Source organism: Theropithecus gelada, chromosome 1, assembly GCF_003255815.1.
Source record: "Theropithecus gelada isolate Dixy chromosome 1, Tgel_1.0, whole genome shotgun sequence".
In the NCBI taxonomy this organism is placed as follows: domain Eukaryota; kingdom Metazoa; phylum Chordata; class Mammalia; order Primates; family Cercopithecidae; genus Theropithecus; species Theropithecus gelada.
Genome location: NC_037668.1, coordinates 60,604,500 through 60,623,617, shown reverse-complemented (window position 1 = coordinate 60,623,617; position 19,118 = coordinate 60,604,500). Strand labels below are relative to the sequence as shown.

The 19,118-nt window shown below is 47.3% G+C and overlaps 1 pseudogene; it reads right to left on the bottom strand.

Annotated features, from left to right (window-relative positions):
* Window positions 1-12,653: 12,653 nt before the first annotated feature.
* On the bottom strand, window positions 12,654-13,377 carry LOC112606992 (annotated as a pseudogene).
* Window positions 13,378-19,118: the final 5,741 nt, after the last annotated feature.

The window sequence follows — 19,118 nt, the reverse complement described above, 5'->3', positions numbered from 1 at the left end:
CAGGCTGGAGTGCAGTGGCCGGATCTCAGCTCACTGCAAGCTCCGCCTCCCGGGTTCACGCCATTCTCCTGCCTCAGCCTCCCGAGTAGCTGGGACTACAGGCGCCCGCCACCTCGCCCGGCTAGTTTTTTGTATTTTTTTAGTAGAGACGGGGTTTCACCGTGTTAGCCAGGATGGTCTCGATCTCCTGACCTCGTGATCCGCCCGTCTCGGCCTCCCAAAGTGCTGGGATTACAGGCTTGAGCCACCGCGCCCGGCCCTTCAACGCATTCTTTTTGTTTGTTTGTTTTTTGAGATGGAGTCTGGCTCTCTTGCCCAGGTTGGAGTGCAGTGGCATTATCTCGGCTCACTGCAGCCTCCACCTCGTGGGTTCAAGCGATTCTCCTGCCTCAGCCTCCTGAGTAGCTGGAATTACAGACATGCACCACCACGCCCAGCTAATTTTTTTTTTCTTTTTTTTTTTTTTTTTTTGTATTTTTAGTAGAGGTAGGGTTCCGCTATGTTGGCCAGGCTGGTCTCAAATGCCTGACCTCAGGTGATCCACCCACTTCAGCCTCCTAAAGTGCTGGGATTACAGGCACGAGTCACAACACCCGGCCTCCATCGCAAATTCTTATCCAGCCCCTTCTAACCTGACAGCCACACTGGGTCATGACTTCTGCTGGACCCTGGGAACACAGAAATGAATAAGGTGGACATGGTCCTGACCTGGAGGAGCTTAGAGGGTAGAGGGGCACTGTGTCATGTGTCTGATGCTATAACACAAAGATAGACATGGGACAGCAGCAAGACAGAGAGGGAGTGTGATGTATGGGAGCAGCAAGGCAGGGAAAGATACAAAGGAGGACAGCATCTGCCTTGGAGGAAGAAGGGAGCAGTAGTTGGCCAGATGAAGAGTTAATAGTAGCAACCCCAATACAAACTCTGCAGGCATTTACTGTGTGCCAGAAGCTTTATTCTCATTAATTTCTTTTTCCTTTTTCTTTTTTTTTTTTTTTTTTTTTGAGATGAACTCTCACTCTGTCACCTAGGCTGGAGTGCAGTGGCACGGCCTCCACTCAATGCATCCTCCGCCTCTCAAGTTCAAGTGATTCTCCTGCCTCAGCCTCCTGAGTAGCTGGGATTACAGGCATGCGCCCCCATGCCCAGCTAATTTTTGTATTTTTAGTAGAGACAGGGTTTCACCTGTTGGCCAGGCTGGTCTCGAACTCCTGACCTCAGCTGATCCTCTCACCTCAGCCTCCCAAAGTGCTGGGATTACAGACATGAGCCACCTCACCTGGCCCTCATTAATTTCCATCTTTACAACAAACCTGGGAAGCAGATATTATCAGCCCCTTTTTACAGATGAGGAAATTGAGGCTCCAAGAGGTTAAATGAATTTCCAAAGTGGTATAACTCAAAAGCACAAAAGCCAGAATTTGAACCAGGTTTGTCTATCTCCAAATTCAGTGCTAAATTTAGACCTAGAGTTAAGTTAAAAAATACAGGATGGTAACTGCAAAGGAGTGGAGGCTATATCCAAAAGATTAACAATGGTAGTCTCTGGGGGGATGAGTTTACATTGTTATGCATTGATGTACATTTGAATTATGAGACAAGAGATGTCCATATATGCTGGAATTCACAATGATTCCTATGGTACATTAGTTTCGTTTTCTCTGATTCTTTTCTTTGCCCCAGAAATGGAAATTGCCTAAGTGGGTGTTTTGTTTTGTTTTGTTTTCTTGAGTACAAAAATACAGGATCCTTTTTTTGAAAGTCAGATGTCAATTTTAGGATGACCATTACCAGTGAGATTTTTTCCCCTTTGTGTTTTCCTAACTTACTATATCAAGTATGTCTTTCATAATTTGAAAGTAATGTTATTTTTAAGAAATGAATTGCACACATCAAGGACTGGAGTGACCCAGCCGACGCAAGTGCCTGCAGTTCCTGAGAAGAAGGCTTGGGGGTTTTGGGTGACCTCAAACCAGAGTGAGTCAGCGGGGTGAAGTGGCTGCCAAAACACCAGGCAAGCAAGTAGAAACACGGTCCCAGATTTGAGAAGGAAACCTCCCCTGCTCCTCAGGGCTGATCAAGCTTCATTTGGGGCTCAGACATACAGGAGAGCTACCCTAAAGCTGAAGAGAGACCTAAGCACAGCTGAGGGACCTTGGAGAAGAGGCCTTTAGGGGAAGGTCTTTACAGTGCATACGCAGTTGGCATGCCTGTATGAACAGGCTTGACCAGGGGGTTTACCCTGCCCAGATAAATAGTGAGCTACCTATTACTGGAAGTACGCAAGGAAAGACCAGAAGACTACCTTATATTAAAGGGCAGCTGTGTGGGTGATAGACTGCATTAGCAGGCAACCCAAATATTAAGACAGACAGCGTTTGTAGGACATGAGGGGGAAAAGATAGATAACCAACTTAACATCTCAGAGGGAATATGCTAGAACTGTCAGTAGTAAGCAATAGTGGTGACAGAATCATTTGTTGAGTACCAATTGGGTACTAGGTGTATTACATAGATATCAGTGGTTTTCAAACTTGAACTACACCAGAATTTCCTGGAGGGTGTGTTGTAACACAAATTGCTGGGCCCCATGCCCAGGGTTTCTGATTCAGTATGTCAGAAGTGGGGCTACTTCACAGGTGATGTTAATGCAGCTGGTCTGGAGACTACACTTTGATATACATGATCTTATTTATTTGTCACACCCACCTTATAATGGAGGTTCTGTTATCTCTATTTTCCAGGTCAAAAAAAAAATGAAACAAAAACATCATCTGAGGCTTCTCAGAGTTAAAATTACTATTTATAGCTAGTAAGTGGTAGAACCAAGATCTTTGAATCCAGATTTTTTTTTAAGCAGGCTTAATTCATTTTATTTTTTCTTGTGTAAAAACTCTGTTGACCAGGGGCAGTGATTCACACCTGTAATCTTAGCACTTTGGGAGGCCGAGGCATACGGATCACTTGAGCCCAGGAATTCCAGACCAGCCTGGACACCATGGCAAACCCTGTCTCTACAAAAAACACACAAAAAATTAGCTGGGGACGGTGGTGCATGCTTGTAGTCCCAGCTACTAGGGTTGGGGAGTGGCTGAGGCAGGAGGATTGCTTGAGCCCTGGAGGTCATGCCACTGCACTCCAGCCCGGGCAACCCTGTCTCAAAAAACAAAACAAAACTCTATCTTGTATACATAGCTGGAACCTGGGTCCTCCGCACAGAGAGGAGATGGTCAGTGAACTCCTGATAGGGAAACTTGATGAGATGGTCAGTGAACTCCTGATAGGGAAACTTGATGAATATGGTGTCTCTCCAGAGGTTGGGGGTCAGATAGCTATAATTCTTGGAGATGGCATCAAAGGTGGCCTTGGCGAAGTTGCCCAGGTGGCAGTGCAGCTTTGGGTTATGCTATGCCCATGATTTCTCAGCTCTTTTTTTTTTTTTTTTTTTGAGATGGAGTCTCTGTTGCCCAGGCTGTAGTGCAGTGGCGCCATCTTGGCTCACTGCAACTTCTGCCTCCCGGGTAGCTGGGACTACAGGCGCATGCCACCACACCCAGCTAATTTGTTTTATTTTTAGTAGAGACAGGGTTTCATTATGTCAGCCAGGCTGGTCTCAACCTCCTGACCTTGTGATCCGCCCGCCTCGGCCTCCCAAAGTGCTGGGATTACAGGCATGAGCCACCGTGTCCAGCCGATTTCTCAGCTCTTAACAGCTCCAGGGTGCTCGTATTGTGGGCTCTCTGCTGGGGCAGTACTTTTTCTTTCTGTTACGATGGAATACACCTGGCTGAGGTGTAGCACTGGTCAATACTAGCCATCAGCAGCATCTTGGGCACAGGGACCAAGGTGACGCCATTGCCTCAGTGGAGCAGGGATAAGGCGCACCAGCACAGAGCCACGGCAGCCTGTCACCTTGCAAGGGATGGTGTGGGGGCTAACTGATCTTATTCCCCCAGTGGCTTCTCTGCACAGGGACAATGGAGAGCCTGACCAGGGTCATGGCCCCTCGGATGGCAGTGGCTACCTCCTCAGAGCACTTAACACCCAGACCAATGTGGCCACTGTAGTCCCCATTGGCAACACACACCTTGAGCCTGGTGTGCTGGTCAGTGCAGGTCTGTTTTTACACAGGCGTGGTCTTCAAAACCTCATCCTTGAAAGATGCCCCCAGGAAAATGTCAATGATCTCAGACTCCTCGATGGGCAGGGAGAAGAGCTAGATCTCCTCCAGGGACTTGATCTTCATGTCCTTGACCAGGTAGCCCAACTTGGTGACAGGCATCCATTCCTTGTCTTCACCCTTGCCTCTGCAAGCTCCATGGCCCAGACCCTGACCCCAACTACTACCCCAAGGCCCCATCGCCACTGCCAAAGCCTCCATGGAAACCACTATGACCTCCCATTCCTGGGCCCCCAGGGCGTCTGAGTCAACTCTCTGCACCAGTCATCTGCCATTTGGTGTTTTCTCAGGGAAGATGTTGAACCCAGATCTTTCTGACTCTGAAGTTCATGTTTAACTAAAACAGTTGGTTCCTTTTCTCAATTAATAAATAGAAATAAAGATTCTAGGCGGGGCACAGTGGCTCATGCCTGTAATCCCAGCACTTTGGGAGGCCAAGGTGGGTGGATCATCTGAGGTCAGGAGTTCAAGACCAACCCATCCAACATGGTAAAACCCTGTCTTTACTAAAAATACAAAAAATTAGCCAGTCGTGTAGTCCCAGCTACTCGGGAGGCTGAGGCAGGAGAATCACTTGAACCTGGGAGGTGGAGGTTGCAGTGAGCTGAGATCACGCCACTGCGCTCCAGCCTGGGCAACAGAGTGAGACTCTGTCTCTAGGAAAAAAAAAAAAAAAAGATTTAAATTGTTTAATAACAATAACACATGCAAGTTATTTCTTCAAGATATAAGAACAGAAATTTTGATCCCTGGAAGAGGTTGGAGCAGGAGTGACCAGTATCGGGGGAAAGAGAAACAGCAATGCCCTGAGTGTTGGGGAGCTTAGTGATTCAGCTCCTCCCCTGTATGTTGGGAGAGCTTTGGGTTATGCTATGCCCATGATTGCTCAGCTCTTACAGCTCCAGGGTACTCAGGTTGTGGGCTCTCTGCTGGGGCAGTACTTTTTCTTTCTGTTACGATGCAATTCACCAAACATGTATTGAGCATCTTGCTCAACAAAGCAAAATATGATATCCTGCGGTAGGCTGAGTAATGACCACCTAAAGATATCAGGTCCTAATCCCCAAAACCTGTGAAGGTTACCTCGGATGGTAAAGAGATTTTGCAGATATGATTACATTAAGGATCTTAAAATGGAGAGATCATCCTGGATGATTATCCTAGTGGGCCTGATGTAATCACAAGGGTCCTTATAAGAGAGAAGATAATGTATGAAGATAGAACAAAGAGAGATTTAAAGATGCTGTGTTGCAGGCTTTGAAGATGGAAGAGGGGACCACCAGCCAAGGAGTGCAGCCCAAGAAGCTGGAAAAGTTATGAAAACCAATTCTCCCCTAGAGCCTCCAGAAGGAATGCAGCCCTGCTGACACTTTGATTTTAGCCTCCATAAGACCCGTTTTGGACTTCTGACTTCCAGAACTGTAAGACAATAAAATCGTCTTGTTTTAAGCCACAAATTTGTGGTAATTTGTGAAACTGATACAGATGTAATTGCCAAAAATATTATAGAAAACTGGCTCCAGTTTTCACATAGTGTAGAGTGAATAAACACATACAAATCCACATTCACCTTCACTCTGCCTCTGGCCTGGTGTACTTGGAGGAACAGGTGCACAGTGGTGCCTATGTGCCTTCTTGTCTTGAAGAGTGAGAGCACCTGTAGCCACCTAGACCCACACAAACCACTCTGGTCTTATTTTCACAAGTAAGCATGTTTGAGTTGTTCCTTCAGTAAACATTTACTGAGTACCTGCTTTGTGTCCAGCATGATGCTAGGTGTGGCTACAGTGAGATGAGCCAAACAAGTTATCATGGGACTTTGGGTCTGTGGAGAGATGTGTGTGTAGAAATTCAATACTCTTTCATATTTATAATCATAATGGGGGTGTCTCTGAACGGGGTTCAGTTTTAAAGTCAGCAGTCAGGTAGAAAAGACATACCCAAAACTACATTTAAATCTCTTAGGGCTGGGTGCAGTGGCTCACACATGTAATCCCAGCATTTTGGGAGGCCGAGGCGGGCAGATCACCTGGAGTCAGGAGTTCGAGACCAGCATGGTCAACACAGTGAAACCCCGTCTCTATTAAAAATACAAAAATTAGCTGGGCATGGTGATGGGCGCCTGTAATCCCAGCTACTCGGGAGGCTGAGGCAGGAGAATTGCTTGAACCTGGGAAGCGGAGGTTGCAGTGAGCCGAGAGCACACCATCTCCAGCCTGGGCAACAGAGCAAGACTCTGTCTCAAAAAATAAAATAAAATAAAATAAAGCCCTTAAATTACCTGTACTGCATAATACTTCTTTTGTGTGCTCAATGAGGATTGGTTTTCATAACTTTTCCAGCTTCTTGGGCTGCATTCCTGGGCTGGTTGTCCCCTCTTCCATCTTCAAATTCTTTTGTATGCTAAAATAAGTAACTAAAGGAAAGGCTGTCTTGAGATACCTGGACATTGAAGCCTCTCTGCCTTTAAGAAAATGACCCCATCTCTAGGGATGCATTGAGGTTGAGCAGAGAATTCAGGAGTGCTCCTGGTATCTGCAGGGGTGACTCCAATTTGTTACTATATTCAGCATCTGTCAGCTTAGCGCATGCTAAAAGATGAGTTTGGTTTTGTGAGGATAATACCAAATTCTGGGGTGGCATCTTTGGAGGTCAGTGGTTGGAGGATAAGTTGTAAAGCTGGTGTTAGTTAAATGTGCCTCTGATATGAGTCCACAGGGCAAACCGAGGTCAGTGCTCTTATGGAAAAGAGCGAGGGCCATGAGAATCTATAGGGGTTCACAGAGGCCTTCCCAGAGGAAGTGACCTCGAACTAACACTTGAAGACAGGTAGTCATTAGCTAGGCGAGGCAGTTGAGGACATTCTGGACATACATATCACCTCCGCCAGTAGCTGCAGTTGCAGCTTCATCTGTAGGACCAAAAGAGTGACACCCACAGGCCCCTTACTGCCTAGAGGAATGCTGGGACTCTGCCCTAACCTCAAGAACCTCTGTGAGATCCTTGTCTTGTGAACCTCGTGCACTGTTTGACTTCCTAGGAAATGCTATGGATTTCTTAAAATAAGATTTCTGATTTATCCGCTGCTTCTGCCTGGGGTACTTTTTGTTTTCTGGAATAGTGTGGTGAGCCTTTGAGCAGAGTGGTCCTAGAATCTGCTCTAGCATTAACTTGTTACATGACCTTGGACCAGTCACTTTTTCCCTCTGGGCCTTGATTTATCCATCTGTAAAGTTGGGAGCAGGTGGAAACCCTTCCAGCTCTGATGCTGTCTGGTGGGACTGTGAGGAAGCAGTGACCTGTAGTGGTTAAACCCCAGGCTGTGGCCCTGAGTGGGAGTCTTGTCTGCACCATTTACTGGGACCTTGGGCAAATCACTTCTCCTCTCTGAGGCTCCATTTCCTCATCTGTACAATAGGACCTTCATTCCTATCCCCCTGAATTATATGAGGATTAAATGAGATTACAGACATAAAGCATTTGAGGCTGTGCCAGGCCCAGCAAATGACAGCTGCTGTCATATTTTGTAATGGATGTGAAACAGAAAATGTTAACTCTTCTGATTGCTGCGAAACACACCACCCTCAGGGTTTACCATCAGTGCAATCCCTGCAAACTGTCAGAAGGTCCTCTGATGGGTGTCCAGGGAAACACCCAAAGCTGGGTAGCTTCACTTCAGCAGGAACTGAGGAAACTCCCCATGGGGAAAAGTTGGCCGAGTAGGTGGTGGCTGTGCTAATTTGTGGGTGTGAAGACAATTCCTAGACTCTGAGCTGCAAGGTTGAGCCTGGGATGGAGTCTGGGTGGCCTGAATTAGCTCAGGGTGGGAAAGGAAATGTCCCTTGCCCCTAGCTAGTAACCAGAGTCAGGATAGCCTAGGGCAGGATGGAAAGGAGAACTGAGTCTTCCCTCACCCATGACCTGCCCCGGTCCTCTGCCTGTGCCATACTATCACTCTAATTCTGACCACCTGGTGCCTGTTCATCTTGTCACTTGTAAGTCTGACTGCTCTTTACATAAAAGATGGGAAACGAAGGCTCAGAGAAAGGCAGGGACTTGCCCAAGACCACACAGCAAATCAGAACCAAAATCTAGGTCTCCAGGCCTCAGATCCAGCTATCTCTGTCAGCATCAGACAGCCTCCTTGATTCTGGCAAGAGAGTGAATGGCTGGTTGTTGCCTGGCAACCACAGCCCCCCCAGATGTTTTCTATCTCCACATTTTCATGAGAATCAGGCCATTCCACGATAGCTGGGCTCAGACCTCACAGAGAAAATGTCTCTGGTCTTAGGGGCAGTAGGGACAGGACTCCTCATGTTGAAGCACTTACCTAGGCAAGGCCTATGTTCCCCTCCAGGTTCTAGAACTCTCCCAGGCTGCCCCGACCCATTTCTCTTTCTTGCTTAGGGACCAGATTCACATGATTTCCTCGCTTCCGGCTGAACTGAGCTGTGCTTTGTCATCACTGACAGCAAGTGCTGGAGGAGAAAATCCTGCTGGGGCCTTTAATCACATTGAGAAAGCAATTTAGGAGTCACCCTGGGCCTGAACCCTGGTTCTGCCAGTCATTGGCTACATGACCTTGATCAAGTTACTCCACCTCTCTGAGCTGGTTCCTTCATCTGTAAAATGGGGTTAATGTCTGCCTCTCAGGTCTGTGTAAAGAGTTAATGAAATAATGAATGGAGGCCCAGCGCAGTGGCTCATGCCTGTAATCCCAACACTTTGGGAGGCCGAGGCAGGCGGATCACGAGGTCAGGAGATGAGACCATCCTGGCTAATACGGTGAAACCCCGTCTCTACTAAAACTACAAAAAATTAGCCGGGTGTGGTGGCGGGCACCTGTAGTCCCAGCTGCACAGGAGGCTGAGGCAGGAGAAGAGCGTGAACCCGGGAGGCGGAGCTTGCAGTGAGCCAAGATCGCGCCACTGCACTCCAGCCTGGGTGACAGAGCAAGACTCCATCTCAAGAAAATAAAATAAAATGTAAGGTATCAGGCATAGAAATAGGTATTCAGGGCCACGCGTGGTGGCTCACACTTGCAATCTCAGCACTTTGGGAGGCTGAGGCAGGTGGATAACCTGAAGTCAGGAGTTCAAGACCAGCCTGGCCAAGACGGTGAAACCCCGTCTCTACTAAAAATACAAAAATTAGCCGGGCATGATGGCAGGTGCCTGTAATCCCAGCTACTTGGGAGGCTGAGGCAGGAGAATCGCTTGAACTTGGGAGGTGGAGGTTGCAGTGAGCTGAGATCATGCCATTGCACTCCAACCTGGGTGACAGAGCCCGACTGCATCTCAAAAAGAAAAAAAGAAAAAGAAATAGGTATTCAGTATTAATATCTGTATCATTTAACTTTCTCAATTGCAAGCAATAAGATTCCACTAAAGGTTGTCTAGCAGAAAAAGGCCAGAGGATCAGGCTGCGAGGGCTACACAGCAAGAACAGTATCCCCAGAATGTCACTTCAGTGAAGACCCTAGGGCCAATCCCAGTTGCCAACACACAGCACAGATGTGGCAGCACACATTAGGGATGTTCTGTAGCCTCACCATAGCACCCCTTGCCCTTCTCTCTGCCCTTTTAGGATCTGGTACAGGAGGAAGGAAGTGGTCTCCTCACGCTCATGGCTAGACTGCATAGAGAAAACACATACATAAGCACTATACCCCTGGTGCTGTTTATACTGCTTACAACCCTCCTTTAGAGAATGATACTACTGTTTTGCCAGTTGATAGATATGATGCACAGAGAGGTTTTTCTTAACTTGCCTGAGATCACACAACCAGTAAACAGTAGAACCAGAACTGGAACCCATTGCAGTTTAACTGTGTTGCTAATGTCCTGAACTAGAACTCTCAGGGTAACCAGTGCTACCCTGAGAAATAGTATTCTACATTATGGGAAGATTCTGTCATAAGTGTGACTAGACGGATGGATGGATGGATGGATGGATGGTTTACTCATTAATTCAACTTTAAGTGCTTTCTATGTCCCAGGCTCTGTGGTCAACACCAAGTAAAACTAACGTGTTCTCTGACTTTAAGGAACTTAGGGCTAGTGAAGGAAATGAACAATAAATAAGCAAACACTCAAGTAAATTAAATACTTGGAAATTATGAGAAGAGCAAGGAAGGAAGCACAGAACAAGGTATAAGAAAGAATGACTGGGGCAACATTGTGGGTAGGGAGGACTCTCTCCCTGGCCACTGTTCAGCCATACTAGCCTCCTGGCTGCTCTTTGTTTTTTTGTTGTTTGTTTGTTTGTTGTTGTTGTTGTCTTCGAGGCAAAGTCTTGCTCTCTCGCCAGGGTGGAGTGCAGTGACACGATCTCCGCTCTCTGCAGCCTCCGCCTCCCGGGTTCAAGTGATTTTCCTGCCTCAGCCTCCCGAGTAGCTGGGACTACAGGGGCGCGCCACCATGCCCAGCTAATTTTTGTATTTTTAGTAGAGATGGGTTTCACCATGTTGGCCAGGATGGTCATGAACTCCTGACTTTGTGATCCGCCCGCTTCAGCCTCCGAAAGTGCTGGGATTACAGGCGTGAGCCACTGCACCCAGCACTGGCTACTCTTTGAAACCACCAAGCACACTTAGGGCGTTTGCTTTGGCTGTTCCTTCTGCTTAATAAGGGTTTCCCCAGTTACCTGCATGGCTAACCTCACCTCCTTAAAGTTTTGTATGCATAGCACCTTCTCAGCAAGACCTTCCTTGACACCACTATTTAACAACTCATCCTGCCTCTTGCCTGCACTGATGCTGCATCAGCACTCCCTGTCTCCTCCCTGCTCTACTGTATCTTTCCCTTACCACTTTCTTTTTTTTCTCGTTCTGTCGCCCAGGCTGGAGTGCAGTGGCCGGATCTCAGCTCACTGCTGCAAGCTCCGCCTCCCGGTTTTACGCCATTCTCCTGCCTCAGCCTCCCTAGTAGCTGGGACTACAGGTGCCCCCGCCACCTCACCCAGCTAGTTTTTTTTTTGTATTTTTTAGTAGAGACGGGGTTTCACTGTGTTAGCCAGGATGGTCTCGATCTCCTGACCTTGTGATCCGCCCGTCTCGGCCTCCCAAAGTGCTGGGATTACAGGCTTGAGCCACCGTGCCTGGCCCCCCTTACCAGTTTCTAACACAATGTATTTATACTTATTTATAATTTATTTATTTATTATGTTTACAATTTGCTTTACCTTGTAGAATGTAAACATCACAAGAGAGCTGGGATCTTTGTTCTGTTCACTGAAACGTGGCACATAGTAAGCACTCAAAAGTATTTATTGACTGAATGTAAATAATGTCCCTGTTGTCACAGCTGGAAAGTGGCATTTCTGTGATTTGTAGCTAGTGTTATTTGGCTCCAAAGCTATAGAACCTTATCACTAGGGCTGTTACGGGGCTCAAATGGGTTCACGTGTCAGCCACTTAGCACAGTGCCTGGTTGGAAGATTAATGTGCCATAAACATGAAATAATAGTAGTCGTCATTATTAATTATTGAGAGGCCCCTCCCTCTTGGGCTCATTTTTCTAAATTTCATAACAGTACAGCGGCTCTTTGGGGTAAGACATCAAACCTGACTTGACAGACACACTGACATGACCCTCAGGAAGGAAAAATGCAGCTGTGCCAGCCCCAGTAGCCTGGAGCCCTGCCCCAGCAGGACCCAGTCCTCTATGTGGCCCAGCCTACTTCATAACTGAGCTGAAACTGTTCACCCACAGGGATTGCAAACAACACAGACTTCCTGTGTTTTGAGAAAGGGGAAGTCCAACCAGTGATTTACCTTGAGTCATTTGTTTCGAGAAGGAAGCCTCAGCAGTTGGCAGAAAGTAGCGGAAGGAGGAGGGCTGCCCAAGGCAAGAAAGGAGACCTGGATTCTAGAAGGAATGCCACTACTTCTCAGCTGACCACACTGAGCAGGTCCCCTCTCGGGCCTTAATTTTCTAATCTGGAAAATGAGACAATGATCTTTACCTCACTGACTTCTTTAGGCAGTGCTAATATCGATGAGTGCCTGTGTGTGAAGAGCTGGAAATACAAGAATGCATCAGCATCTTGCAACTGGAAGGGCAAAGTTCAGAGCTTAAAAATTTACAAACTATGAAGTCACTCAGATCTGGATTCAAATCCTGCCTCCGTCACTTTCTAGCTGTGTGTCCCTGGGCAAATAATGGAACCTCTCTGAGTCTCACGATCTTTGGTTTCCTCAGCTGTGAAATAATTTTTCTCCTAAACTGATTTTGAGGATTAACTGAGATATGCATATCAATGACTATGAAGGAACAAGGAATTGGGCTCAGAGAAATCCTTCAGGAATGGTGACTCTTGTTTTTAATCCTGGATGAGCTCTCACTTCTTCTCTGTGTGCTGCCAGTGCCCAGGACAAACACCTGCTGAGAGTATTTCTTTTTTTTTTTTTTTTTTTTTTTTTGAGACAGAGTCTCCCTCTGTCACCCAAGGTGGAGTACAGTGGTGCGATCTCGGCTCACTGCAACCTCCACCTCTTGGGTTCAAGCAATCCTTCTGCCTCAGCCTCCTGAGTAGCTGGAATTACAGGCACCTACCACCATGCCTGGCTAATTCCCCCCCCCCCCCCCTGGGGTGTTCCTGAGTTTATTTGAGGCACACCCGGGAGAGCGCCCTGTACCTAGAAGGTGTTGGGTCTCCTGGTGAAGCATGGCTTCTGCTGATGGCACAGCATCCAGTGGGGCAGCAGGAACTTGATCTTGGGGTCGTGGAATTGCTTGACAGCCGGCCACCGGCACTTACTGGACGTGATCTCCTCCACCTTCATGATCTGGATGAAGTGGGCCCGGGCGCGGTACCGGGCACCCAAGTCTCGGCAGCACTGGTGACAGCGCCCGTGGTGGTTAGGTCCCGGTATTCCCAGTACATGTTGTGGGTGCTGCTCCGGGAGTCATAGCGCAGCCAGATGCCGAAGTTCTTCACCCGCAGTGGGTACTTCTCAAACACCTGCCCACAGTTGACAGTCTCCCCTGAAGACTTCTTCATCTTCTTTAACTGAGATAGGAAGTACCAGAAGTGGAACTTGGCGACTACATGATTAGGCGCAAAGATTTGCATGCGGTAGAGGGGTGGTGGTTGGCATTTGGGGGTAGGCAGGCAGCGACCCACCACCTTGTACTCTCGTTGTGTGCCCGAGGCCTTCATGGCTTTCTTTCCGCCTTCGCCACCACCCGCAAAAGGAAAAGGCTAATTTTTGTATTTTTAGTAGAGACAGGGTTTCACCATCTTGCCCACTCCTGACCTAAAGTGATCCGCCCACCTTGGCCTTCAAAAGTGCTGGGATTATAGGCATGAGCCACTGCACCCAGCCTTCTTCTGAGTATTTAATAGAAATACCTCCATCTGTGGGACCACAAATAATTATTAAAATAGAGAATAATTTTATGTATTTATTTTTACTTATTAAAAAACTTAATAAATTCATGGCAGAAAAAAACTTAAGCTAATAAGTAAAAATAAGAAAATAGGGCCGGGCGCGGTGGCTCAAGCCTGTAATCCCAGCACTTTGGGAGGCCGAGACGGGCGGATCACGAGGTCAGGAGATCGAGACCATCCTGGCTAACACGGTGAAACCCCGTCTCTATTAAGAAATACAAAAAACTAGCCGGGCAAGGTGGCGGGCGCCTGTAGTCCCAGCTACTCGGGAGGCTGAGACAGGAGAATGGCGTGAACCCGGGAGGCGGAGCTTGCAGTGAGCTGAGATCCGGCCACTGCACTCCAGCCTGGGTGACAGAGCGAGACTCCGTCTCAAAAAAAAAAAAAAAAGAAAATAGAGATTACATATATCTTCATCACCTAGAGATAATCACTGTTAACAGCTGGGTTAACTCTCCTGGATTTCTTTTTAATGCATATGTAACACGATGTTAAATGCAAGTTTCCTGTCATTCTGGCTTTGGGGCAGAGGCAAGGACCACTACATCCAGGTATGCTGAAGGATGGAGAAACCAGTTCTACCAGCATTAATCCCATCACCCCCAGAGTGTGTGTTTGTGTGTGTGTGTGTGTGTGTGAGAGAGAGAGAGAGAGAAGACAGAAGAGAGAAGAGGGCTAGTTGAAAGAGATTTATTTTAGAGGCAATTATGTTTTTTTGTTTTGTTTTTGAGTCAGGGTCTTACTCTGTCACCCAGGCTGGAGTGTGGTGGCGCAATCACTGCTCACTGGCCCAACCTTGAATTCCTGGGCTCAAGTGATCCTTCCACCTAGCCTCTAAAGTAGCTAGGACTACAGGCGCCTGTTACCACGCCCAGTTAGCTTTTTTTACTTTTTTGCAGAGATGGGGTCTTACTGTGTTGCCCAGGCTGGTCTCGAACTCCTGGCCTCAAGCAGTCATCCCCGCAAGGCCTCCCAAAGTGCTGGGATTAGAGGCATGAGCCACCGCACCAGGCCTCTTTTGGACCAAATTGTTGATTGCTCTGTTCCCCACTACATCACCCGCCTCCACCCCCAAACAGGAGGGGTGAGGGGAACTTGTGAAGGGAGCCATTTGGAAAGTGTGAGATGTGCCTCAGGGGTCTTGTAGACCAAGGAGAAAAGCAAGTCTAAAGCAATGGCCCACTCCTCTATCACCCGCACTACCCTGCCCGCAACAGAGAGAGTTTACCATGCTGAAATGTAAATATCCATTGAGTTATCTACCTCGCCAGCTAAACCAGAAACCAGAGTCTGGGGCTTGTATCTCTTGGCCTCTGCAAAAGGCCTCTCACTTAATTGATGCTTGATAAATGTTCTGAAGAATGAAGGGAAGACTGAAAAAACTGGAGTAGAAAACGGAAAGAACAAGGATTTAGAATCACACAGATCGGAGTTCAAATCCTGCCTCTGCCACTTTCTAGCTGTGTTCCCTTGGGGAAGTCATATCATCTCTCTAACTTTATATTTCTCACTTGTAAAATGAGGATAATTTGAGTGTCTGCTTTGCAGAGTTTTGCATGAAATGAGATCAAGCACTGGTACATAGGTGTTCCATCAATGAAGAATGAATGAAGATATGGTAGTTTTGGGAACACTGCAAACTGGCTATGTCTTCTGAGAATTTCCTGTCTGAGCTGATACAGTTCTGGAATTTCTAGATCCTGGTTTCCTTCCCTGCTCCTTCCGCAGTCCTCATCATCCTCGTCATCTTTGTAGAAGCAGCAACAGCTGCCATTTGTATGGCAATTTATAGAAATTCCATGGCCTGGTCTCATTTAAATATCGCAATAACCCTGTGAGATGTATATTATAATCCCCATTTCACAGATAAGGGAACTGAGACCCAGAATGACTTGCCTAAGGGCACAAAGATCTGAGACTCGAGGGTACCTCTATTAGCTTTCCTAAAGGGATTTATTTCACATGTATGCAGCACCCACTGGTATTCTGGGCATTTGCAATTAGCAGCTCCTGTCCCCTTATATGGTAGTGGAGAGGACAGACAACCAAATCAAAACATCGTCTATATCTCTTCATGGTAAGATGGTAAGTGCTGTCATTGAGTGGGCAGAAACACCAAACAAGATGACAATTTCTGCTGAGGGCAGTCGTCTGGAGAGCAGATCCAATCCACCGTTTGCTATCTCTGGCCTTGGGTAAGTCACTTCACCTCTCTGGGCCTTAATTTCATTTGCCAAATGTGAGTTATAATAATAGTACTTCCCTCATAAGTCACTGTGGGGGGCCGGGTGAGGTGACTCACACCTGTAATCCCAGCACTTTGGGAGGCCAAGGCAGGCAGATCACCTGAGGTTAGGAGTTCAAGACCAGCCTGGCAACATGGTGAAAGCCCATCTCTACAAAAATACAAAAATGAGCTGGACATGATGGCGGGTGCCTGTAATCCCAGCTGCTTGGGAGGCTGAGACGGAAGAATCACTTGAATGCAGGAGGCGGAGGTTGCAGTGAGCTGAGCACTGCACTCCAGCCTGGGCAACAGAGCGAGACTCTGTCTCAAAAAAATAAATAAATAAATAAAAACTGTGAGGGTAACAGATAAAATGTATGTAGCATTTAACACAGTGTGTTGCACAAGCAAGTGTATACAACTTTTTTTTTTTCTTTTCTGAGACAGAGTCTCACTCTATTGCCCAGGCTGGAGTGCAGTGGTACGATTTCGGCTCACTGCAACCTCTGCCTTCTGGAGGTTCAAGTGATTCTCCTGCCTCAGCCTCCCAAGCAGCTGGAATTACAGGTGCCCACCACCATGCCCAGCTAATTTTTGTATTTTTAGTAGACATGGGGTTTCGCCATGTTGGCCAGGCTGGTGTCAAACTCCTGACCTCAAGTGATCCACCCACCTCTGCCTCCCAAAGTGCTGGGATTACAGGTGTGAGCCACTGCGCCCGGCCACTTCTCAACTTATGTCTCAATAAACCCATCATATGTTGAAAATATTGTAAGCAGAAAACGCATTTGATAAACCTAACCTACTGAACATCATAGCTTAGCTTAGCCTTTCTTTTTTTTTTTTTTTTTTTTTTTTTTTTTTTTTTTTTTTTTTTTGAGACGGAGTCTTGCTCTGTGCCCCAGGCTGGAGTGCAGTGGCGCGATCTCGGCTCACTGCAAGCTCCGCCCCCCCCCGGGTTCACGCCATTCTCCTGCCTCAGCCTCCCAAGTAGCTGGGACTACAGGCGCCCACCACCTCGCCCGGCTAATTTTCTTGTATTTTTAGTAGAGACGGGGGTTTCACCGTGTTAGCCAGGATGGTCTCGATCTCCTGACCTCGTGATCCGCCCGTCTCGGCCTCCCAAAGTGCTGGGATTACAGGCTTGAGCCACCGCGCCCGGCAGCTTAGCCTTTCTTAAACATGCTCAGAACACTTGCACTAGCCTTCAGTCTGGCAAAATTATATAACACAAAGCCTATTTTTAAGTAATGTGTTGAATATCTCGTGTAACATATTGAAAACTGCACTGAAAATGAAAAACAGAATGGTTGTTTGGGTACTAAAAGTATGGTTTCTAGGCCAGGCACGGTGGCTCACGCCTATAATCCCAGCACTTTGGGAAGCCAAGGCGTGCGGATCTTGAAGTCAGGAGTTCGAGACCAGCCTGGCCTATGGTGAAACCCCATCTCTACTAAAAATACAAAAATTAGCCAGGCGTGGTGGCGCCCACCTGTAGTCCCAGCTACTTGGGAGGCTGAGGCAGGAGAATTGCTTGAACCCGGGAGGCGGAGGTTGCAGTGAGCTGAGATCGTGACACTGCACTCCAGCCTGGGCGACAAAGCAAGACTCTGTCTCAAAAAAAAAAAAAAGTATGGTTTCTACTGAATGCATATTGCTTTCACACCATTGTAAAGTCAAGAAATCAAAAGGTGGGGACTGTTTGTACTCAGTTAATAGTAGTTGGTCTTTTATTAATGTAACCTGGATGTCAGCCAGGGGCCTTCTGACCCCTTGAAACCTTCAAAGGATGGACCCAAGCACCCATTACAAAACCCCTTTCCAGGATTACTGCAAATTCCTGGGAGACTTTGTTTCTCCTGCTCCAATTCCTACTTCAGCCTGTACTATCTTTGGTCAGCACTGTACCAAAACAGATGTAAAAGTTAGCCCCTTCAGCTGTTTCCACCAACACCCCAGTCAGGGCAGCCTCCATGAATATAGAAGATCTTTCTTGAATATGTCCAAGGATAGGAGGCAGAGACATTCACATCATAGCTGTAAACCTCAGGATGAACAAAAACAAAAACAACTCTCGGTTTCTAAAACAGCCTTTTCTACTTTCCTCCATAGTGCCCAGCCTCAGCCACAAGCCATCTCTTGTCTCCTGCTAAAGTACATTTGCCTTTGGCTATTCATTCCACTCTCTCTTCCTAAGGACCTTTCAGATTTCTCTTCCAGGCATTATCCCATTGTGTGAAGCCTCAGGGTTGAGGGGTTGGTTTTCTCTCCTATCTCCCATCACCACCATCATCAAGTGAAAGCTTTACAGGGCTCCTCTTTGGCCTTCATGTAGTCCCCACAAGGATAGGAGGAAACATTTGCTGTCATTCTGGCCCTCTGTGGCTTCCTGCTGCCCACCCCTCCCCAGAGCCCTCGGGTCCTGCCCATGTCCCAAATCCAGTCCTCCAGATTCTGGTAGAATCTCTGAGCCCTCAGTAGCTTCTCAGTGTATGTATGACCTCTTGTTTAAAACATCCAGAGCCATTGGGGAACAGATCCAAATATAAGTTATCTTCCTTTTTTTTTTTTTTTTTTTTTTTTGAGATGGAGTCTCACTCTGTCACCCAGGCTGGAGTGCAATGGCATGGTCTTGGCTCACTGCAACCTCTGCCTCCCGGGTTCAAGCGATTCTCCTGTCTCAGCCTCCCAAGTAGCTGGGACCACAGGTGCGTACCACCACACCTGGTTAATTTTTGTATTTTTAGTAGAGATTGGGTTTCACTATGTTGGCCAGGCTGGTGTCAAACTCCTGACCTCGTGATCCGCCCGCCTCGGCCTCCCAAAGTGCTGGGATTACAGGCGTGAGCCACCGTGCCTGGCTGCTGCTTTGTTGCCCCCAGAACAGCTGCCTCACAGACATTCAAGACCACACCTTTACCCTAGTTTTCCAAAGTATTTTCCTAACGAAAGCCATCTTCTTCTCTAAGGGTGGAGGTCATGCACTGAGGGTTTATGACATGCATCTGGCTCACAGGGGTGTTTTTAAAAAGTCAAATCAACATTTAAAAATTGATGAATTACACATAAAAGTCCAGATTTGTGACTTGTCTTATAAATTCAGAAAATCTGGCATCACAAGACCCGCATTTCTCCCAAGGAGCATATTGGCCTAAATGAAGAGCTGCCCTTTCGACAGGTTTTTCCTTTGTTTTTTCTTTCTAAATACTGTACTTCATGCCATAAGACAGGTTTTTCTTATGCCCCGATGCACCAGCGTATTTCTGTCTCCTGCTTAACTCCTGCAGGCTTTCACCTTTGTGACCTTTGCTAAGCGCC